The 25,292-nt window shown below is 30.4% G+C and overlaps 1 long non-coding RNA gene across 4 annotated transcripts in view; it reads right to left on the reverse strand.

The window, feature by feature from the left end:
• The window catches only part of LOC106682359 (uncharacterized), a 101,085-nt gene that overhangs the window by 44,680 nt on the left and 31,113 nt on the right, over positions 1-25,292 (reverse strand). The window contains exons 2-4 of one of the 4 annotated variants that reach the window (XR_010844766.1): positions 9,612-9,735; positions 5,361-5,458; positions 4,654-4,755 (exon numbers count right to left, since the gene is read on the reverse strand). This is a non-coding gene — a long non-coding RNA (uncharacterized lncRNA). Of the gene's footprint in view, positions 1-4,653; positions 4,756-5,236; positions 5,459-9,611; positions 9,736-25,292 lie in introns of all 4 variants that reach the window. The other 3 variants (XR_010844765.1, XR_010844764.1, XR_010844763.1) reach the window with 3 other exon arrangements.

The following is a 25,292-nucleotide window of genomic DNA, read 5'->3' on the forward strand; positions in this document are numbered from 1 at the left end:
TATTATTTTGTACAGTTGTAAATTACATTAAATAAATAATTAAAAAAAAAATTATGAATGTATCTTTCTTTTCCAAATAAAAAAGGGCTTAAAATTTACATTATGTTCTCGCAAACAATTCTGCCTCAATATATATATATATATATATATATATATAGATTTTGTTTGTCATATCGCAAAATAGTTTGGGGGTAAAATCTAGGATGGTTTAAAATTAGGATGGTTTCTTACTGCATATTATAATAATCATAATGTTTTTTGGAAGATGATAGATGACCGTATGAAGTAGGAAATAGGAAAATAGTCCGGGTGACAGTCAATAAAGGTATCAATATGGTAAAAGAAAACCATTTATGGTTAACCAATTTTTCGTCCCACTTTACAGGGCTTCGTCAGGACTGAAACAGAAATGTCAACTTTCAACTGTTTCAATCTGTCATCCCTAACGAAGCCCTGCAAAGTGGGACGAAAAATTGGTTAACCATAAATGGTTTTCTTTTTACTATTTTGATGCCTTTATTCACCGCCACCCGGTCTTTCTTCTTACAACATAATTTTTTTTCTTTTTATTTTTTCCGCGTTATTCAGATCGAAAAGTAAATTAATAAACTAAGGAAAAATCAAAATAAAAAGGAACAAAAAAAAATCAATTAAATGTCTTATATAATCATTCATCAATTCATGCCTGGGAGGAATTAGAGAATAGATCATAAGGAATGGTCATCAATGATACTACATTTGAGAATTCTATTCCAAATGTCTCAACACACTTTAACTTATTTCTATCAGTAAGATTGTATTCCTAATGGGTAAAAATTAGGTATATAAGGTGGAAAAGGGACATATGGGAAGTGGTAAGAGCAAGACGTTTCTAGCAATTGGCAAAGCCTAAAATTATATGAACGTGCTGAACAGAATCAAGTTTTGAAGTATGGGAAATTAATATCTTCGACATGTGGGGAATCAATTTCCCCATAAAAGGGAGAAAGTAGTTAGAGCTCTCTTAGAAGGGGTTGTTGAAAAAAAGTGATAGCCGTAAGTACTTGAGCCATGTCCTGCCCTAGAGGGTTTAGGTCGTTTGTCCCCTTTTCAGAGTTGCGTTTTTTTGGTATTTGATTTTTAGATAAGTAATTAAACCATTAATTTAAAATCTTATATTAATATATAATGGAGATTATGGAACCAAAAGTACAATATGGTAACTACCGTCCAAATCATCCACTCACCAACGCACAGTGTGATAAATAATGGATCTAGAAGTTAAAAAGTTAAAAATTAAGATTGATATTATAATGAGGAGTGTATTTCTACCATTAAATAGAATTCTAATTAGTTAGAAAAGACATGAATATTCCGAGAGTAAATGTCAACACAAAACTTGACAACATTTAACTAATACCTTTTCAATTCTCTCATAGCTAAGGGATAAGTTAGTTCGTTCATTCTTTTAGCAGCAAAGAGAGATTTAGTTATTTTTTTCTATTCCATGATGAAACATAATAAACAAGGCAAATACTAATATTGTTTTTTTTCTAATTTTAGGCTAGTTTAGTTCAAAATCTAATTCAATCAACATTGTTCACCTATACAAAAACTGTTCTACATTTTAGTTTTTATTTTTGTTTTACATTCTAATTTTTAGAGTTTTGACGCATATAAACATGAGATATAGATTTTGAGTCTTTTTGTGTAGTAACATTGGAATTTAATAATTGTAGAACTAAAGAATTTAATAATGTAGAACTTAACCCTTAGGTTCATGTCCGTTTAATTGTAGTAACAGTAATTGTATTTCTTGTGGAATACTCGTGATTTTGAAAAACTGACATTAACTTAAGCATTGAAGGCAAGAGTCCCCATAGTTTTTACTATGGAGAAAACTGAACTTTATAACTTTATTAGGTTTACAACAGAAAATGTTAATCTGGAAAAAAATCCGCCACCGTTTTGGTAGACCAATTAGACTTTCTAACTTATTTTATTTTTATCAGTCTTGTAGCAACACTGCTACTATTTGAAGATTACTGGATTACTTCCTAGACCGCCAGACCGTTAAGGGCCAAACCTGGCGCAACCTAACAGTTAAGACGCCAACTACAATCATCAGGCGAATGTGTGATTTATATATGAATTATTTCTTTTTATACTTTAATTTTCTACTTGTAATAATCTTGTAGTATAACGTCGCTGTTAAGCGTTAAGCCACCTCAATTCGACTTAGTCTCCTTGTCGGAAAGCTTAACTAAAAAAAAATAAATAAAACAATAAACTCGGATAGAAAAATTCATTTATATATTAAATACAAACCAATACATAACTTTAAAAAAAAGTAGAGAAACTTCCCAAATAATAGAGAACCCAGTTAAAAATTTTAAACAAATTATTCTTTTGAAGCAAATTACAATAAAACAAAAATTGCGAATTGATGAACTCCGATGGGTCGGGGTCTTGAAGTCCGTTCCGAAAGGTCGGAGACGATAATCTCAATCCACGTCGGTGGGCCCACACGTCGAAGCGGCGCTTTGCTGATCTCACCCAGCAAGGTCTGGTGACGAGTACAGCGACTGGGCAACTGTACTTAAATAGTCGACGGGGTGACTGTACCATGGCTACTGACCTTAGGCCACCACTTGTAGTATTGTTGTGGCAAATAATCCTACTGGCCGGTATTTTACCATATAAACACTACCACAAGTATAATTCCCTTCATTTAAACAAAATATACTTCTAACCAAGATACAAAATAAATAAAGCAATTAAATTTATTTATTGCCTAATTAAAATATTTATATTTTAATATACATGGCGTTAACCATGTATTATTTTAATTAATAAAGATTACAATAAAATTTTCTGATCTCCTGATAGCTTCTTACATGCAGCTCCTTTCAACAATATTTTTAAGTCCAAATAGATCACTAGGGCAATTGTAGCAACCGCCTTTAATCCGCCTCACGGATTCAACTCCTTAAGAGGCAGTGAGTAATAATATACATTAGTCAATCAGGATATTCAAACTCTATTTTTGGAAAACAAACTTGTATTATTATTCAACCTTGCCTTCTCGGGATTTCTCTTCTTTCCGATACCTTTTCAGGACGAACATTCCATTCTGTCTCCGTCCTTTCGGCTACCATCTGGACTGTAAGCGGATACCTTACAGAGAGTAGTATCAGTTCTTCCTAGGGTCTAAAGCGAATATCTTACAGAGTGGAGTTTCCATCCTGTGAAGATTTACGGCGAATACCCCAAAAATTCGCTAATCATCCTGTCAATTCATCTCTTTTCCAGCTTACCTTACCTATTTGAACATGTAATACCGAGTTCCTCCGATGTAAAGAACCTCAGCTCTCAAATTGGGGCTAGGACTAATAATTCTCATTCCCTAGACAGCCCTAAAGAATATTATTAACATATACGATCATGTGCCCTTCTATATGGCCTCACCTTCGTGAATTTGGCGACACTGACTAAGTATTTTGTATTACTAATTGGACATGACACTCAAAATGAGCAAGGAAGTAAATTCAGACATTCTGGGATAATGTTTCGTACAATCAATAACGCCAACATAGTTTGGTGTTTTATTTTATTGTTAATGAAATAGAAACAAATATGGTTGTAACATTTGATGCGCTTTAAAAATCATTTAATGACATTTTTTATCAATTAAAAAATAGTCTGAGTTAGAAGAAAATTTATTATCAGAACGTAGCTTGCAGATTTTTGTGCCACTAGGTTCCTAATTAGCCACAATGTGCTGCATTTCAGTCTACCTCTCCGAAGTTTCCAATCGGCTTACAATTAATTAATTTTTAGGGATTCGAGTTGAAAATTGATAGAATATTAGTTATCATACTATTCCTCACCCCTTACATCAGTCATTACATTTTTTTTGTGATTGAAGATTCTTTGAAGAATTTTCACGTTAAAATTCTTAGGACGTTATAGTGCGGTTTAATCAGCGGTATGAATTTAAAACTGAGCATTCTTGGTTGTATGAAGCACGGGATTAATACCTCCACTCCCGCGGCAGATAGGATCGGGAGATTTGAATTTCATGAACTGATAAAGCTGTAATTCTTTCGCCATTCATTCATGCTAATATTTACTTTTGTTCCACAGCTAGTAGAAAACCACACTTGTTAGTCGTTTCTTGTTTAAATTAACAAAAGAATACTAAAGGTTTGCGTGCCGATTTTAAAAACCAACTTCTCTCATTGCATGACGGCTTAAATCTGTTCTAAGGCCTTGGGGCTAGGATAAAATCAGTCTAAAACAGAGCGATATCATTAGTAATAGGTTTTATCAAATTTTGTTATTAAAATTTTTAGTGACCTAATCAAGATTATTTAAAGATTCTGATTTATAGTTGTTACTAAATTAAACCGCATTACTTTATCTTCAAGGTTTAAAGTCTTGAGGCCCTAAATCAGAAAATAGTTCTATCCCTTCTACAATAATTTTATGGAAGAACGTATTTTGAAAATAATACCTTCAGTCATACGCTATTTAATTTTCATTCTTACATTATTTTGCATTTGATAACATTATTTAATATAGTGGATATACTGGAATTACAGATTTACTTGCGATAAAAAAATAAAAATAAAATTTATAATTATGAGAGATAGTTGACCGTGGATGACTTACGAGGAGAAGATGGTTGAGGGTGCGGTCAAAATGAAACACAAATAAGTTGGTGTAATTTAATTGTGCCAACGTTTCGGCTAGAGTTTCTAGCCTTCTTCGGGGCTAAGAACAGAACAAGATAACAACCACAATAAGTATAGAAAATAAAAAATAAAATATAAACAGAATGACATAAAATGAATAATTTTACAGAATAGAATTTATAAAATGAAGTGATGAGAGAAGTGGGAAATAAAATGTATACATAGGTAATTGAAAAAGTGGGGAAATAAAATAAAAAATAATTTATATAATGCAAAGAAGTATGAACATATTAGTAATTAATAATTTAAAAATTGAAACATGGAAAGAAAAAGAAAATTGAGAGAGAGAGAAAATATATGTAACCATAATAATTGATAAAGATGGAAAATATAAGTAAAGTTTAACAAAAGAAATGAATAGAAGAAAAACAAAATTTTTTTTGTACAACAATAATAATATAGTGAACATAACTAATACCGTAGGTAAGGAAAATGGAGAAAAGTGGAGAAAAGAAGGGGTGGTAAAATAAAGAAAGGAAAAAAAAAAGAATAAAACGAACCTGTTAGCTTGAAAATCAAACGTCTAATGGAATGCTGCGCCGATAACGGCCAAACTCCGAATTAAAAATGCCGTAACAAGAATGACTAAGTGTTAAAAATAAAATTTAGGTTTGTTTCTTATACCTCTGTATTTAACCTGTTGTCGAATTTTTTAACACATTATCCAAATCATCAAATCCTTTTTTGTAGGCGAATATACTTCACCATTTATGCATGGTCATCTGAAAAAAAAATTAAAACTTTTAGTGCTTAAATATTTTTTATTTAATGTTTAAAATAATTTTAATAGAGATATATTAGTTACTCTCCAAAGTACAATGGAGTAAAAAGTGCAAGAGGCTCCGTTTTATTTAATTGTCGTTGTTAAAAAAACTTTCCTCACCATCCTTCCCTCCAAATTTTTTTTAAACATTTATCATCCTTCTTATATTTTTTACAAACAATTACAATACAGTAATAATATAAACGTCTTTTTGCCACGTTACATAGGGACATTTGTGTAATAATAGAGAGTAATTGTCAATAATAGTACGTATGTAAGTATATCGAACTTGTATAGAGAATCCATCTATAAATATATTATGTATATGTAAGTTTTTTTTATTTTAATTTATATTTTATATATATTCCTTTTTTTTCTTATTTTCTAATAATTGCTCTATCTGGAAATTATATTTTTTCTATATTTGTAAAGGGTACATAGTAACAAATAACCAACATGGTGGATATATAAATATGTAAAATGTCATATCTTATCTTTGCTGCTTAATCATTTTTAAAAAACGAAACATAAACATCGGAAGTTTTTTAACGCGACTCCCGGACTCCATTTCTTATTATGTAAATCTGAGAAACTAATGTTTCCTGTTATAGAGGATGAAAATCATCTGATACATTTTTCGTTATTTGCTTGTCTCTTTCTTTTAAATTATCAACGTTCTTTGACAGATTATGGATGAATGCGGTAAATTTTTTTTAACTTTTGGTATTATAGGTATATCTATATATAGCAGGAAAAATTGTGATAACGATAAATATTTTTTAAGCATTTGTATTTCTTGTAAAACAATGCTGAACCAATTAAAAATATTATATAATATATATTAAATCTGCCTCCTATGCCATTGGTTAAATAAAATTGTCATAACTCTTTTCATATTTTTCAGAACCATTCTCAGATGTATATTTTAAGTGAAATAAAAATATCTGCCAAGTAGATGGGTCAGCATAGCATCCTCGCTATTTTCATTTTTTTTTTTCGTAATTTTCTTTTCAAAAAATTGCTCAACATGAAAATTATCCTTGTAAATTTCAATCGCATACATTATTAACAACATTTCAAAGTTATTGATTTTTCGTTTCAGAATAAAATCTATAAGATGACCATTTGTTAAAACAAGTGTGTATCCGGGAAATTAATTTTTTGAATTGGTAAGTGAATTAGACGCCTTTAAGGTAAATTAAGTTCGATTCCTCACTCTAATTAGGATATTTATTGGAGAAAAACACGCGCACCTGCCAATAAAAAGATACGCCCTAAACGGCATTGTTTTTATTATACCTTTGAATTATGGATTATATAAAAATAAATTTATTCACGTTCTAAAGAAATGTATATTTAATTTTTTTTATTTGTATTAATTTATTTTAATATATTGTATGTCCGTTTTGGCGCCCTTCAAAAGTATATATATTAATTGTAACCAATAGAAAATTTATTGAAAACAGACACATCGATTTAATTGAATTTCTGTGAAAGTATAGTGTGTTTTAATCCTGAAAGTGATGACTTAAATTCTGAATAAACTTAAATAAAGCATTTGAAGTATTGTTTTTTGATATCTGTGTGTTTCTTTTTTTTATTTTTGTAATTATTTCCAATTGTATTTATTTCTACATCCTTCTTGATATATAATTAATATAATATATATTAATGTTAATTATTTCTTGTCATCTTTGCTATATAGTGAGTTAATGGTTACAGATTACTTGTTTGAGGCAGTCTAACGAAATGACATTCGGTATGAATACGACAGAGGCTTTTATTATCATATCCTTAGCTGAAAAAGTGAATTGGACTTCTAAGATGACGTTATTTAAACTATATTTAAATCAAAATTTTTGATTCTGGAATTGACCATATAAACATCCTATGTATCTACTAATTTATTTTTTTAAAAAATGAATTCTAATTAAAATGAAAATCCACTTATTACAATCTTTGAGCGGATACGCATGATAGTGGCTTATTGAGAATGAAGTTTTACTTATTAACTTGAATGATATACACTGTATATGCAGTAATTTATTATCTAAATATGCCACTTTTATTCTTACTGGTTCATATAATGCTATTTTTTAAAAATATCATTTGCTTCAGGTTGGCACCCATAAATATACGGTTTAATGAAGGAGGAAATAACTAAATGTTCTGTTAAATTTAATAACTTCCTTTAGTCTCTTGAATCGTGACACACTAAAGCTTCTTTTTCATGTATAAGACAGCTGCATATATTGTACCATGTCTTCTTTACCATGTCTTCTCTTCAGTTAGTTGGTGGTAACTTTTAAAAATAATCATGAAGTTATTATTATTTGAAATGTACTTATCGATAAAGCACCAGTAATCCTGTTATGTAATGAAGTAAATAGATTTATTACGATAATGCAGTTTCATGGTCCCACTTTAATTATTATTTTTTAATTGAAAGAAAACACGAAATTTGTGTTTCGATTAAACATTCCGCGCTGTTTCAGTTTCACCACGATGACCCGTATTTTTATAATTACTTGTTAAAGGTAGAGAGGTCTTGGTGATCCTGTTGTTATTTGTGTGTTTTATGGTCCAATTATACCGATAATGAGAACTTTATTTCCTGGATATGCTTTACAATGTAAAAATTGCTTTGAAATTATTAGTTTCTCAGTGCTTCCACCTCTACACACGGGCTTTTGTTGGCTGTCCATTACAGGTAAGAGATTCTGGTCAAGATAATAAAACTGATACGTGAACCGTGATAAAGAGCGAACAGGAAACTATAAAAGGCTCTACATCTACATCCTTTTTGTATAGAATTTTTTACTCTTGCCGTAACCATTATTTAATTAGGATCTGTTAATCGAACTATCTGTTCAGTTTTTCAATGAGGTGAATGTATGACATATGGTGGGATGAAATTCGTGTATTCAATTTTTAAACCACAAATACAACTCGCACTTTAATCGTTAATTTTTTTATGAACTAATGCATCACAAACACTACAGGCACACATAACATCTATTAAAGAATGGTGCAAAAACTGGAGAATCAAAATTAATCCTGACAAATCCCACCAGATCACCTTTACTCTCCGTCGTAAACCTCTGCCCTCCTTTCTAAATACAACACTAATGCCTGTTGAACAGATTCGATACTTAGGACTCCATCTTGACAAGAAACTTACTTGGAATCCACACACAAGACTGAAACGACAAGAAACTGCTCGTAGATTCCGATTGCTACAACACTTACTTGACAAACGCTCTACACTTCCCATTCACTAAAAAAAATTATTTTACACTATGATAATCAGACCAATTTGGACATATGGAATTGAGCTCTGGGGCTTCACCAAACCATCAAATTCTTTCCACATCCAATCGTTACAATCCAAAATCCTACGTAAAATCCTTGATGCTCCTTATTACATCACAAATAAACTCATTCACAAAGACCTTAACATCCAATTCGTTGCAAATTTGGCCCAAAACTTTTCATTCCAAACTCCTTAACCATCCTAACCCATTAATTCTTAATCTTTCATCCTTAACAATCCCTGATAATCCTCCGAGGCGTCTGAAAAGAAAATGGCCACGGGACCTTCTAATTTAAATTAATGTTTGAAGTACCACCAATGGGTGGTTCCTTCCCAAGATTTTCAAGTGTATATGAAAAATACTACATATTTACCTATTCTATTATTTTGTACAGTTGTAAATTACATTAAATAAATAATTAAAAAAAAAATTATGAATGTATCTTTCTTTTCCAAATAAAAAAGGGCTTAAAATTTACATTATGTTCTCGCAAACAATTCTGCCTCAATATATATATATATATATATATATATATATATATATTGAGGCAGAATTGTTTGCGAGAACATGATGTAAATTTTAATCATATATATATATATGAATCAATAAACTCATCTACAAACGGACTGCATCAAACAGAGATTGTTTCTGTTCAATCCTGGGATTTAAAACATTATTTCTTAATGTTGGTAATACATGTGACCCTAGTTCGAACCATATACCGCTGAAAAGTTTGGAAAATATAACTTGATTCAATTTGATAGCTTCTACCATTGATAGATTGTTGATAAATATTACCTTTCGAGCCATATAGCCAGAGCCATATGTATATTTGTGAATCCTCAAGCATCAACGAATCGTCCAATGACTTCATCTCACCAATGTTATGTTTAATTTCCTTTTTGGATTTTCTATATATTACCTGAAAGAGAATTGGCCAGATTATATATTTGAGTCTAGGTTTAAAAATTTTCTTTGTCAAGTCTTACAATTAATACATTAAAAATAAAGTAAGAAATGATCTGCGAGAGGGGGTAGCACATAACGGCAGGAGTGAAGAACACTTTTAAGTGTAACTTATTTTATTTTAAAAACATTTCGGTCTGAATTGAAATTATTTATAAAAGTATAAATACTGTTATTAAGTTATTTACATGTATGTACAAGTCTGAATTCCATACTTTTTTTCTTATTTTATAATTTTCATTCTGTTCATACTGTCCAAGAGCGTACCCAGGATCAAAACTAGGCGGAGGGGAAGCCATAATCAATTAGGTGGTGACGTTTTAGTGTAGAAATGGTGAATGAAACCAAAATTATATGTAATTTTCGCATTGCTTGATTAATTATTACTACATTATTCAATATACCTGCTAAAAATAAAAACTTTTCAATCATAATTTTGAAGACTGGCAACGAACTCACCACTCTACGTTTCAAACGAGACCATTCACACCGACCTACGCATTCCAACTGTTACGGACCACATTCATATGACTTACAAACGGTTTCACAACACGCTTCATGGACATTTCAATACATTTATACGAAAGATAGCAACACATGACATTCCTGACCTAACTCGGCGTAGGCTGAAGAGGAGTTGGGTGCGGGACCTCCTAGTGTAATAAAATAATTCACTAAACGTCAGAAGGATGCACCTCTGGGTGCTATCTCCCTCATGCCAACTCATGCCATGCCTCTGGAAAGAACATCTCATTTGCTGGTTACTTTACAACCAGCTTTTAATTTCAGACGTAAATAAAAAAATTAAAGATAAAAAAAATTATTACAACTTACGTTTGCTGGAGAAAAAATATTTTTTATTAAATTAATATTTTTTTTTTAACTTCTTGGTGGGAGGGGTACTGGGTACGCTCATGTTTTTGTCATCATATTTTTCTTGTTATACTGTTTTTATTTTTGTTCTAACATTGTCGTTATTTAGTATGCACTTAGCCTTGAAAAAGATTAAAATTAAAGCCGAAACGTCAATACGATACAAATGTATCACTTATTATTGTTCTTCACTCCTTCGTACTCCCCTCTTCCCTCCGACCGTCTTCTCCTTATGTTAATACACATAAAAAATAAAATAGATAATAAACCATCTCTGATTATAATGTACTGTTTTCGCCAGGAATTCAAATAGGAATTCCCTTGCAGTAAATATTCATTTCTGGATGACAATGCGGGACAGTTTCTGGTATTGCTGGATTAGCCTAATAAACAATGTAGGAAACTGCCTACAGCCCTCGCGCCTTCTAGGGAACCATAGGATATTAGAAAATTAGTATTTTTATTTTGTTTCCCAAAGATTTTCGTTACTTTTTTATAGGAATTTTAAATTATTAGCTATTAAGAAATGATTTTTTTTTTACAGTAATAAAATTGGATTGCTGACAAGCACTAACAAAGTTTTCTATTAAAAGTATATCAACCCACCTCTCAAAAATTCTTTTTTTTTACAAATAAAAAATCTATAACTCAAACTTTCACAATTTATTTGAAAATTTGAATTTTCTTTATCAAATAGGTAGTAAAAATTGATATTTTCGTAAAACCCAAATAAAACGATACCAATTTATTTATAAAAATTTTCCAAAAATGGATATATTAGCTTTTTATAGAAAATGTCTCAACTGTCCTGAATATAACTGTTCAACCCGGAATTGTTTGAATATAATTTCAGAACGCAATCCAAATTCACTGCAACCGCTTTTATTGCTATAGTTGGCTTAATTCATTACTTTCTGTAAGGTTTTGCGTCATAAACTAGTCAATTCAAATCTCGTAGAGGCGTTCCGAAATTCCCTAAACTTAGAGGCCTCTATGTGACAAACCTTTGTTTTCGTGTTCATTAACTTTCCTCGTTAGTTTATGATCTCAAGATGGCTGAATACATATGAATTGTTATATTAGTTCTCAACAAAAAGTTTCACTATAGTTCATGTAAGTTTCTTTATAACGATAAATATTCGTTAGACCAACTCTTCCAGAAGAGGAATGCCTGTGATGATCTGATATTTTCAGGAATCCACAGCAGAACCTGGTATTCGTGCTGTTCTCCATAAATCTAGCTAGCATATTCATGATTACTCGCGGACAAGATAAGACATGAGAATTATTCGGACAGTACTGAAGGCGCAGCGAATTCATGCTCTGCCTTGTTAAAACCCGATCCCTAATTACAGGTCCGCATTGAACCAATGGACGAGCTGAATTTACATCGGCTATCTTGCCTGTCTAGCAGGATTTATAATAGTAAGGTGTAAATAGTAGGGTGGAGGTGGCTATCTCCATTACCTCGTAGCCCAGATGTCTTCACCAAATGTTATTCCTAATCGCCCTATCTTTGTCTTTCCTAGGGGTTGATTTCGTTTGTTCTTTAATTGAGGTTCTGTCCTGGTCGGCTTACAACAAATGTGGTATTCAAAAGAGTAACGGTATATATTGATTACTATACCTTATTTTCGTTTAGTGATCTTGATTAGTTCTAATTTGAAATATGGTAGAACCCCGCATAACCGGACGAGTATAAGTAGTACCGAAAAGAAAAACATAAACAAAACGTTAAAAAAATAAATTACTATTTATAGGTGCTATTATAAAATTAAACATCGGTTTATGCACTAATATTAAATAATGCAACGAAAGACATTTATATTTTAAGCCATATAATTTTTTTAAAATAAATTTCCCTTCATTATATGAGGAATAGGGTGAAAAAGCAGGCAATATCACTTTTTTTTTTCAAAATTGAATATAAAAATATTTGAAGGGTAGTTACATATTTCTATAAAATTGACCATGCAAAAAACAAATAAAAACGGTTGTAAACCTGTTAAAATGCGTTCGAAAAATACCTACGAGGGAAAAACATGCTATGTCCACAAAGTGACAAATTTTCAACAAAGGAGACATTCAAATTAATAATCATGTTGCCTGATAACACAAAAAACGGAAACAGCATTTTATAGGAATAGTCTAAATTTAAATTTAATTTTTCTTGTTGTTAATTATTTTTTTTAATTTCCAATGGATTTCATGGATTAGTATTAATATAATCTACATATTAGGATTTGTAAGGAATTTACTTGAGGTTTATTTCTCTTTTAAATCCGATAAATTAACCGGCTGTCCCATATTTTACAAGATATACTTTTTTTATTTATTGATAGATATTACAATCTGCAACACAGTTGTAGGCAATAGGTAATAGTGATGAATGATCACATTCATACTAAAATAAATAAAAATAAGAATAAAAATAAATAAATAAATGAAAAAGAAAAAAAACCTCTCTTAAAATATATACAAATAGAAGGATAAACAACATGAACATAATCAAACTATGTGTATGAAAAAAAAAAAACATAATGATAAAATAATACAATATCTAGTCACATTAACACTCTTATATACAATTTTTACACAATTGACCCCGAGCCCACTCTATCCCCCACGTGTGAGGGGTAGAGCAGAGCTCAAAAGATCCCAGTGCATCCCTCTCGCCGCATCACGTGCGGTAGTGAGCCAGTGGAGGCTGAGCAAGTACGCGTTGTTAACAGTTGTGTTACTTGGTTATACTTCCACGCCAAGGGGCATCAAAATTGGAAGAGAAAGAATAGAAGAAGATACTAGATTATCACGAGGGAAGCGGAATTTTTTCAAAAACGTTTAAATAATATTTAATGTAATTTTCTTTAGAATAAATTATTTTATTTCATAATAGCTAAACCTAATACTGTTAATAAGTAATAATAAAAAATATAAAATTAAACGGTAAAAAGGTTTTGGATTGCAAAGACTCGAGATTGTGGTCGACATGTGATCAGTAAGCAATATTACTAATTGCCTTAAAATGATAGATTATATAATATTATATATAATATAATAATTATATAGCATAATTATATAATATTAACTTTTAAAACAATAAAAATATTCTTTATCAAGTTTTGAAAATAAAATCTGCACCACTATAACTCGTAAAAGGGTATTGCATATGATAGTTGATAAATATAACTGTTTCTTAAGAAAAAATTGTACATCGATATGATCTCGTTAGAATGAATTTTAATAATAAAGTTTTTAATTATAATTTAATAAAATAATTTATCTTTATCTACTATTAATTAAAACAATTTTTATTATTTTTACCGTTTAACGTCAGATGTATTAAAAACATTGACATTTACTAAGTACTTTATTTGTTATTAAGTATTAGTCAAATTTGAGTTAATCTTTTTATTTATTTTTCTAGTTATGTTAGTATAAATTTTAACATTTTGAATCTTTACCAAAGTCATAAATTCAATGGATGGTATTCCTTCTTGGCTTCCTCCCGAACCCAAGTTCAAGTCCGGCTGCGACATATAATTATTTATCCTGTTTTGTTAGCCGTGGGTTGGTAGATCCTCTTGGAGCACACCCAGCCTTTAGAAAATAGGTACACTTTAATTGAGAGACCTGAAAAACCTGGTGGTTGAGCACGATCCTAACTTAATCACCTTCCTGCAGAACCGTTGATTTATTATAGTATTTGCTTACAATGTAGTGAGCCCTCACTCTTCATGGGTTGTAGTGGTACAAGTTTTTTTTTTTTTTTTTCTTTAATATTTATTTATTGCTATTTACAACTATACATTACAATACATTTAGTAAATCTGATCCAAGTTAAATTGGAGTGTTACAGGCGTGTAGAGAAACTACCCATTGATAGCACTCTAATGATATTTTACATTAACTGGTCTCGTGGCCATCTTCTTTTCAGGCGCCTCGGAGGATTGTCAGGAATGGAAAAGGATGCTAGATTAGAAACTAGGGGGTTTGAGTGGTTAGAGAGTTTATAATGGAAGGAGTGATATCTGGTTCGGGCTAGATCGGTTACATAGGGAAATTAAGGTCTTTATGTATGATTTTATTTGTGACAAAGTAAGGAGCATTGAGGATTTTGGATTGTAGGGATTGAATACGAGAGGAATTCGAAGCCCCAAACCTCAACTCCATATGTCCAGATTGGCCTTATTACAGTCGTGTAGATTAGTCTTTTGTAATGTGTTGGAAGTTTAGACCGTTTGTCTAGTAAGTGCTGTAATAGTCGAAACCGACGTGCAGTTTCCTGTCTTTTCAGTGGTGTGAGGATTCCAGGTTAATCGTTTGTCCAAATGTAGTCCAAGGTAACGGATCTGTTTGACAGGGGTAAGAGTAACATCATTAAATGAAACTGTAGGTTTACGACGAAGAGTAAAGGTGATTTGATGGGATTTGTTGGAATTTATCTTAATCCTCCAATTACGACACCAATCTTCGAGGGCTGTGATATGGGATTGGAGATTTTGGGATACAATTAATGGGTTATTATTAACAGCGAGCACACATGTGTCATCGGCATACATAGTGTTAGGATTGGTTGGAATGTCAGCGGTATAGACGGTGTAAAGGATGGGACCAAGGATACTACCTTGAGGAGTGTTACAAGTTAAAATGGGCTATTTTTAACATTATTTATTTCTTATATTTGTGATTATTAGATTTATTGACGATTTCCTTTCATAATCCGGAGGGCTAATGTCATGCATCATTTTAAAACCACCCATATTATGCTTCTTAACAGAAGTATGGGTGTCTAAAAAAGACTGAGTAGGTATTAAGTTGAAAATATTTTAGAGGGGATTAGAGTATTTAGCGTCATATAGAGAAAAATATTGAGATATTATTAAAAATGTTTTCTATAAACGAGCTGTTGAATTGAGTTATAAATTATTAAATGTGTTCGTAAACGTCAGAGGAGGCGAAGAGACTAGTTCTTTTTTCTAAAAAAAACACTTAAGTCTAATTTAAATATTGTAATCCGGCCGTTTCACCGCGTCGTGTCCCTCTGCCGTTGCCTTGAAGCCTGTTATAAAATGGTAATGATTGTTATTGGTACTTTGATTATATGCTATTATCCACCATTCAATAGGAAGTTGATCAAAAATCAACATGACTACGATTTGTTCGTTAGTACTCGGAGAATCTGATGCTATTCATAGAGCTAATATCCTTTAAACGCATAAATGGAGAATCAGCGTCGGGCATTAGTTAATTTTAAACCTTTATATAACACGAATATTAATTTAGATTAATAAAATGCCAATTTAATCTTTAATTGAGTGCTGAATTAATTAATTTTTCTTTAAACTGCTTCTCATTATAGTTCATTACTTTGTTATTAGCGCTGGAATAGCATAATTAATCTGAAATTTTCATTAAATAAAATGAAACCGGCATTTAGGTTTGAAATTAACTTTAAATACTTCCCTAAAACAATCATAATATTTAAAGAATTTATTTGTGCTTGCCCTTTCAAATCATTATGTTTTATTTAGGTTCTCAACCATTTTCTTTTAAATAATTATATTGAAAAAAAACTAAGGATTTGAAAGGTTTTAGGTAATGGTATTGGTAAAAATTAGTCCATGAAAGTAATTAGAAGACCACAGCTGAACTCTTAAAAACAGGAGTAATACAAATTATTGACTGATTTTCTTCTTCTTAAATATATTGTAATTCATATATATATTTTTTTTTTTTTTGACTTGATCCTTCAGTTCAGTGGGTATAATGTGGTGACTGGCGGTTAGATGAATGCATCATCTCTATTTATAACCTTTTATCAAGAATCCGTATTTCTTACTATGAACTGAATATTAGTCCTAAATTGGGCTAATGTTTATGAAGCTATTTTTTTCTCTTTTTATCACAGAATTTTTATGAATGAGCAACATTAAATTTCTCAAAACGTTTAGAATACGGAATAATGATGTGATTAATATGAATATGATTAATGGCATATTTGGCCATATTATGGCATATTTGGTCAGTATAAAAATTTTCCTTACTTAAGTAGTTTAATATTTTTGAAATAAATTGCAGCTAATAGTAATGTTATTATTGTTATTATTATTTATTGTGATTCCGTTAGTACTCTGAGATCCAGGACGATTTCGAGGAGCAATGGTTCGTACAGCCTCTCTTGGTACACCCAAGTGGAATTCTAAAATCAAATTTAACATTAAGTGAAACCCTAACGTACTGGCTATTTTTGAAGAGTTCTCTTTTTTAGCGCTCTTCAATATTCCGATGATTAATTAAATTAATTTTTTTTAAGAGTTTGATATGCGAGGCATCAGTTCAACTGAAATCTTGAAAAATAACGAACTAACAAAAATAGACATTTAATCACATTCAATCACTGTCTCAGAAAGACACGAATTTAAGCAGTATAATCCAAGAATACATTCTGAGTTCAGGAATCCAATTTTCTCACTTCCGTCTCAGGAAAAAGAGTTTTCACACCAATAAATTATAATAGATTGTATTTTTTTCCTAGTTTATAAATCGCTTTTGAGACCGTAATAATCTGTATCAGAACAACAAGTACAGTCTGGTTGAGTAAATAACGTTTTAAAGTACCTTGTATGTCCTTACAATTATTCTGTTTACAAATATTTTGATAATGACAATAACATAAAAACGATACAAATTATTAAGCTAAGGTTTCCAATAAATTGACTATATTAATTATTTGTATTGGGCTTGTTCGTTTTTTTAGTGGTTTTTATTTTCTTATTATTAAATAGCTATTAAAAAGCATAAGGAACCTCTTTAGGCTAATTAACATTTTTTAGCATACAATTATGTAGTAATTATAAAAACTTATCGCATTTTATTCTATTTATGTGTGTACACATATTTCATATTTATCTAATGTTTTGCCAACTTTTCTGGCCATTTTTAGTTTAATGTTAAAAATAGATTTTAATATTGAGACTAGAGTGAAGATGAAAATGTCAACATTACAGTAATTTGATCGTTAATATTTTCAGTTTATATTAATTACTTTACAAGTTTTTTAATTTCCTTCCACATAATTTACCCAAGAGAAAAATGTACAGATGCTGTAAATTATCACACAATGGGTGATAATTTAAATCAATTATTTATTTAATCAATAAAACAATTAATTAAAAGGTATTTAGAAATCATTATACTAAGCTAAAAAAACAAAACAAAAAAAAACTCAAGAATAATTTGGGTTAATTCCCTGTTTACTTTGATAAATAGGGATGGAATTTTAGGGTGATAAATAATTCAAAATATGTTTTCATTTCTATGAAAACAGGAATATTTATTCTTTAAACAATTTTGAAAATATGTAAATTCAACTTAAAAAAGGATGAAAATGAAAACAAAATATTTTAACTTCTTAAAAGAAGGTTTAAAAAATTACTTTAAATTTTTTATGGCTATTTCCCAATCCTCATCGTTCACATCAATAAATGTACTAGTTAATTAATTTAATTGCGTTTTAATATATATCGACCGAAGTATGCACGTCAACAGACGTAATAGATCCATCTGATACTCAAACGTAATAAAATCTAAACTCATAAAATTTCATTACTTAATATGCTTATTTTTTTTTTTTTAGTAAATAAATGATTTTTTTCAAGGTTTTTTTAATTTTTTAATTTTTGCTTTACAAATATTTTGTATGGTCTGGATAAAAAATAATACATGCTCTGGTGTATATTATAACAATAAAAACATGTAAAATAGAAATGGTTTCAAATTGTTAAACATATAAGAAAATATCTTTTAGAAGCATAATCATGTATAAAGGAGCTTTAGAAAAAATAAATTAAAACAAAAATCCCACTCATTATCAGTAGAATAAGTATCAGTGGTATATTAACCATTATGAAGAAAATAGGAATTTTATATTCGTTAGAACTGGTTTCAATATTTTCTTTGATATTATTTCTTTTTTTTACTTTATTTCTTTGTTTTGTAAATTTAAAATGCAACGATACACACCTGTAAGATGGAGAGTACCATTAAGTCACCACCCGAATGCAAGTGATGTTTGTCCCCGCGGTGACTGAAAGGTGTATTGTAAAGAGAGTGGTTGATGGGCAGGTGTGTCGAGAAAACCAATAAAAGGGGACCATTCGGTTGGACCTGTTTTCTGCCTCGTTATCTTTCCAATAACCGGTGAAACTAGAACCAGCCTCTAACAAAGAATCCACCGTTAATTAGGCATCCCAATCCTCGGTCCTTCGGTGACATTTTACTCTTCTCTCTCTCAGGAAGCCTCTATGGAGTGAATTTTTCGATGTTGTGCCACATAAGTTTACATAATCACTATTTTATTCACATACAATTTTGAATAAAATTGAAAATATACCTCCTAGCTAGCTATATGTATGCTTTTATGTAGCATTCAACTTTTTTTTTATTATAATTTATTAATTGTTATTTACAACTGTAAAAAATATATATAACAAGTAAATTTGCTGTAGGTGACATAGTGACATGATACAAACATGTGGAGAATCTACCCATTGATAGAACTCCAATAACATTTCTAGAGGAGAAGATCTCGAGGCCATCTTCTTTTTAGACGCCTAGGAGGATTATTAGGTAATGAAAGAGAAGCCAGGTTTGAAACAAGTGGATTTGGGGGGTTGTGAAGTTTATCATGGAAGGAATGGTATCTGGTTTTGGCCAAATCGGCAACATATGGGACATTGAGTTCCTGATGGATGACTTGATTTGTGAGGATTAAGGATTTTACGAAGGATTTCGGACTATAAGGATTGGATTCGGGAGGAATTTGATGGTTTATGGAGCCCCAAAGCTCAACTCCGTATGTCTAGACAGGCCTTATAATAGTCATGTAGATCAGTCTTTTGTAATGGATTGGCAATTTAGACCGTTTGTCTAGTAAATGTTGTAATAGTCGAAATCAACGAGCAGTTTCCTGTCTTTTCAGTCTTGCATGAGGATTCCATGTCAGTCGTTTGTCGAGATGTAGTACTAAGTAACGGATCTGTTCGACAGGAATAAGTGGGGTATTATTAAAGGATACTGTAGGGCAAGATGTCATGGGTTTACAACGAAGGGTAAATGTGATTTGGTGGGATTTTTTGGAATTAATATTAATCCTCCAATTTGGGCACCATTCTTCAAGGGTCACAGGTAGGGGTCACATAGCCATGTGTCATCGGCATACGTGGTGAGGATAGTGTTAGAATAGGTTGGGATGTCAGCTGTAAAAACTGTATAAAGGATAGGACCAAGGATACTACCCTGAGGTACACCAGCAGACTGAGGATTGGGATGAATAAGCGCCGTTGTAATTTACTTGAAATAATCTGTCGGTGAGATAAGAAGGAAGTATGTAGGGGGTAGAAATTTACGGATCTTGTATAGCAGCCCTGGGTGCCAGACTCGATCAAAAGCCAGCATTCAACTTAAATACGAAATTTATGGAACAACTAAACAGACTCACATCAAACGACTACAGTCTTTTTAATCTAAAACACTACGACTTAACACAACTACTACCACACTAGGACCAAAGCACCATGGTACGTAAATAACAATACTTCACATACTGACTTAAAAATTGCAACGGTCACTGAATACATACGAACTTCCTACAAACACTAAAATACTGAGACATTTCACGAACATACCAACTGGGACACCAAAACATCCTTATAGGACAAATGGCCACAACTCGCCTGAGAACACAAGGGGAAGACTAAAAAGAACGTGGATGACATGAAAAAGTAAAAATAGCCAGAGAAGAAGTACCGCTGGTTGCTGTTCTTCCACATGCCTATTTTCAAATTAATCAATTTTCACTGTTCAAATTCTGATCAAGTATTTATAGGCACTTATTATATTATCATATTTCTAAAATACCTTTCATTATTTTCAACTTATTTATTGACTTATCTAGTACAAAGCTTTTCTTTATTGTTCCTCTGTCTAATTTACCCCTTAGTTTTTTTTTTTTTGTCATTACAACACAATAACGGTAGGAAATAGACTGCAAAAAGACAGTATTTCATTTACGAAAAATGAACAATATGAGACAAATTTTAAAATTTTGGCAAAATGCATTATAATTGAAGATGGTAAAAAAAAAAAAAAAAAATAAGGTGGTTTAATAGATGAAGGAAGAAAGTCCGAAACGTTGTCCTGAATAAGTTAATAAAGAACCTGAGAAGTTTGAAGGGTTGTCGGGGAAGTATAACATAATAATTTTTCATGAGTTGATGTTAATTGGGAGAAATTAACAGATTATTCTATTGAATGTTTCCTCACTATTAATTTTTATTATAATTATAATAACTGTGTTCTTTATTGTTCCATTATCTAGACCGGCATTATTTTTTTTTTTTGTCATAACAGCACAATTACGGTAGGAAATAGATAGCAAAAAAGACAGTGTTTCATTTACGAAAAATAGACAATACGAGGCAAAATATAAGATTATAACGAAGTACCAGATAGCTGAAGATGAAATAATGCAAACGAATTAAAATGGTGGACTAGATAATGATGGACTGAATAACGTTGGTCTTGAATAAGCCAATGAAGAAGGTTTATTTGAAATATAATAACTTAATGAATAAGTACCTAAACAGACTTGATCGAAATTTGAATTGTAAAAACTGATTAATTTTAAAGGAAGTTTTTTAAAAATTAATAAACATTATGTTACTTTATAATTTTTTCTTCCCTCTCATTCGAATTTTACCTCAAGGTTTGAGTTTAACATTTTAATACTGGACGGGCGTGTGACTACTTAATAATAAGTAATTTATTTATTGGTATATTTCATATCCTCGAGGGAAGGTGGTTCTTAATATTGTATAATGTATAAGTGCACCCCGTATACAAATTTATTTGAAAGAAAAACACCAATCACTAAAAAAAAGAAGAACCTGACTTGACAGAAAGCGTCTTCAGTTTGACGGTGGAAACATACACCATAATAAGGAAAAACATTACAACTTGACATAATAACCTCAGTTCCAATAAAAATTATTATCTCCGAAATTAGAACTTTTTCACCTTGATACATACATTATTATACACTGTACGCCACCGACCACATCACGGCGTCAATCTACGAAATGGTGTCAACATCTCAAATTTAGGGAAAATTAATAAACATGTAAATTTAACTAGGTTTTATGTTGTGAAGTTATTACCTACTACTTATTATTATCACCTTCTGTAGTATAATTATTTGTTAGAACATTTCGAGGACTGTGACCGTCGGAACAATGGCCACTGTTCTTTGGTTGCACCAAAGGTCAATTTCATAAAAATTAAAAAAAAAAATAGTTGATAAAATTCAATGACACATAATGTATAAAATTGTCCAGTCATTGAACTTTAATTACAGGTATAAATATTTTATTTGAAAACCGATTCTAAAAACCTAATTTCGTCCGTTGGGACAACGGTCTCCCCTACCGGTTTATTTATTTTTACACATGTGAACAGGTAAAAATTAAAAATGAATAAAGAACCGATGAATATGTTGTTAGAAAAAAGTTGTATAGCTGGAAATAACGCTTATCGAGCCAATTAAATCAATATGTAGTTTTTTCCCCACTTAGCCTGTTCCTTTTTTTCTTCTGTTAGCTCTGTGACAGCTGCGGCTTCCAGGGTTTCCTTTCTTTTTCTTGTTCATTTACTGTATTATTACCGTTGATTCATAACAGTATTGGATAATTCATATGAAGCTGTGATAGTTTTCGCCATTTTTTTTTTCACATTAGCCATTTGAATACTAAAAAAAAAAATCTTATCTTTTAATAATGCCATTATTAATACATAGCTATGAGGGTTATTAATACATAGGGTGAATGCGCTATTTATTTAACATATATATATTAGTTGGTTCACTGGCCACCAAAAAAAAAAGATGTATTAAAAAAAAATTCATAGAACGCCTACCACAACATAATTAAAAACTCTTTAAAATATCGGCCACCACAGAAGAAGGAAACAGTGTAGAAATCAAAATATGTATCTGTATATGTATTTAAGTTAAAATAAAAATTTTCTGAAAAAAGGGTTATGAAAAAAAATGGTATGTAAGGCAACTATGCTCACCATTTCACTAAATGATGTTTAAAATTGTATATAACATAAATTGATTGAATTAGGTGGTAGGGGAAAAAAAAGTGGTCAGTGAACCAACTAATATCACACAACATAACCCTCTTTAGTTACCTCAAAGCATTGAACACCACATTCATGTTTTAGAATGACACTCAGTTTCAGTGAAAAACAAAATCTCAGCGCTCACCATACATTAAATACTACACTATAATTTCAAATAGGGGCTTAGAAAAAACAAAAAAAGTGGTAAGTAAATAAATAAGGAAGTATGATAAGTAAGTATATTTTGTTAAGAAAAAATATTAATTTTTAAATATGAATATTATAATATATTTTTACCGCACCCCTCAAGCATCTTCTCCTCGTATAAGTCATCCACGGTTTTTTTATTTGTAAGACTTTAAGATGTTTTTAAAACTTTAATAAAAGTCATTAAAAAATGTGAAAAGGTTTCAGAACTCTAGTAGAGGTAAGTCAGTGGAACAAATTTGGTTTCGTATCAGTTTTTTTATCTGTTGTAAAATTTGTGTTCGGTCATAATCGATTGATCCGCTGATCCTATTTTGATGAAAATGTAAGGAATTATGCGAGTTAGTACAAACTATATCGATTCCGTCTTCTACTTTTGCAAACAAATGTGTAAATGTATTTTTCTTAGTACTTGTATTTTTCGAAAACGGTTCATCGCAATATGAATGAAAATTAGGGGTAGTATAGGATCTGGTGCCAATTTTATCAAATTATATCAACTAAAATATTTTGTATTCTTAACATACGTTTCAAACCCGTAGTTATTATTTTCATACGAAAAATAAATAATAAAATTTAATCTTAAAGCTTGATCCAGGAATAGCCAACACATTCTATTATCGATGACACCGCCTTCAGCGGACCCGGCAACCTATCTTATAATACCATACTGGCAAAACAAGATATTATAATTTGCCAACATATGTACATTCTCATCTGTATATTATAATTTGATTGTTCTTATTTTTTCAAGAGGTTAGAAAAAAAATAAAATAAAATAAATAAAGCTTGATAATCAAGAACTCAATCATTTAATTAACCTATCCGTAATAGTAGAATACATCTTAAAATACTGATATAAATATGTAACTTTAAAGATACATAGTTATTGTACTTTTGAAAATAGGAGAAAAAACTATCTATTTCGTAGAAAAGTGCTTGGCTATTTTAAAAAGGAAGAAGAATTAGGTAATGAAATAGGTACTGAGTGAATAATGAATGTTTTTTGTTTAGTAAAAATATAAAATTATTTTTTAGTGTATTCTACAGTGATTAATAATTTTCCATCTTGAAAACGTATTCAACAACTGAGAATAAAAAGTTGTTGGTTATAAAACTGAGATACGATAAAGAATACACATTAACAGCTTATTCATCAATATTAGCAGAGCAACCCTGTATTTTGATCTTAAATTAAATTAGGAGAGAAATTATTTCTTTTTAAGTGCTACTTAGAGACAAGTGATTTCATAAATTATAGTAATCATGAAATAATGACGATTATTATGGAACCATAACGGAAGAACGAACCCGATGCAACGCTGTTGGTCATAATGTATAAAATCGTTTGTACTTCTTTATTAAAAGAAATGACTATTAAAACCATATCAAATTTGCAATACTTAAAACATTTTAAATTGAACACGAAACATTATTGTAATGTTAAGTAATAAAACACAAAAATAAAAAAGTTTAATGTAATTAGAGCAAGTGAATATAACATTAAAATATAATCGGATCGATGTAAATTAAGTAACATTCAGAGAATTAGAAGAATTTGAAAAGATGTATTTCTTTGAATAAAAGTTTTTTTTTTTTTTTAAGGATGTAAATCTTGGAGCAGTTGGTCTGAGAGTTGATTGTCTGTACCTCTGTGAATCAAACCAACAAAATGAAAATGTATAATAATACTAAATAATTTTAAAAATGGGCTTAATGTGCTATAACTCTGGGGTAGAGATGTATATACTATTTATATACACAGATATTATTTGTTTATTATTTTATACATGGAAATAGACAATCTTCAATTGCCCACTACTTTATGTTTGTATATAAAAATAGAATTTAACGACAATTTATGATGTTTTTACTAAAAGAACAAAAAATTAACTGAAATTCAGATAGGCCTGAAAATTGTTTTTTATTTTTATATTTGAATAATTTGTGTGGATGTACTAGAAAATTTTAAATTCATATGAAAAATCATTAGTAAGAATTAGTTGATGATGTCTTCTACGGGGGTTTTGTATGTAGTTTTTCTTTGTAATAATTAATTTGTTATAAATTACTTTATTAGTGATTATTTAAATATGTGTTTATAGAAAAGAAAGGAGGTAAAAATGGAGTGATATCACATTTCAAAAGGAAATATTATTAAAATAAAAACTCCCAATTATAATTTTTTATATAATTAAAATTCCACCTGTTTTTTCCAAAACATTTACCGATGGTTATACTATTAAATGT

Source organism: Halyomorpha halys, unplaced genomic scaffold (genome assembly GCF_000696795.3).
Source record: "Halyomorpha halys isolate HHAL.00 unplaced genomic scaffold, Hhal_1.1 Scaffold409.1, whole genome shotgun sequence".
Lineage (NCBI taxonomy): Eukaryota > Metazoa > Arthropoda > Insecta > Hemiptera > Pentatomidae > Halyomorpha > Halyomorpha halys.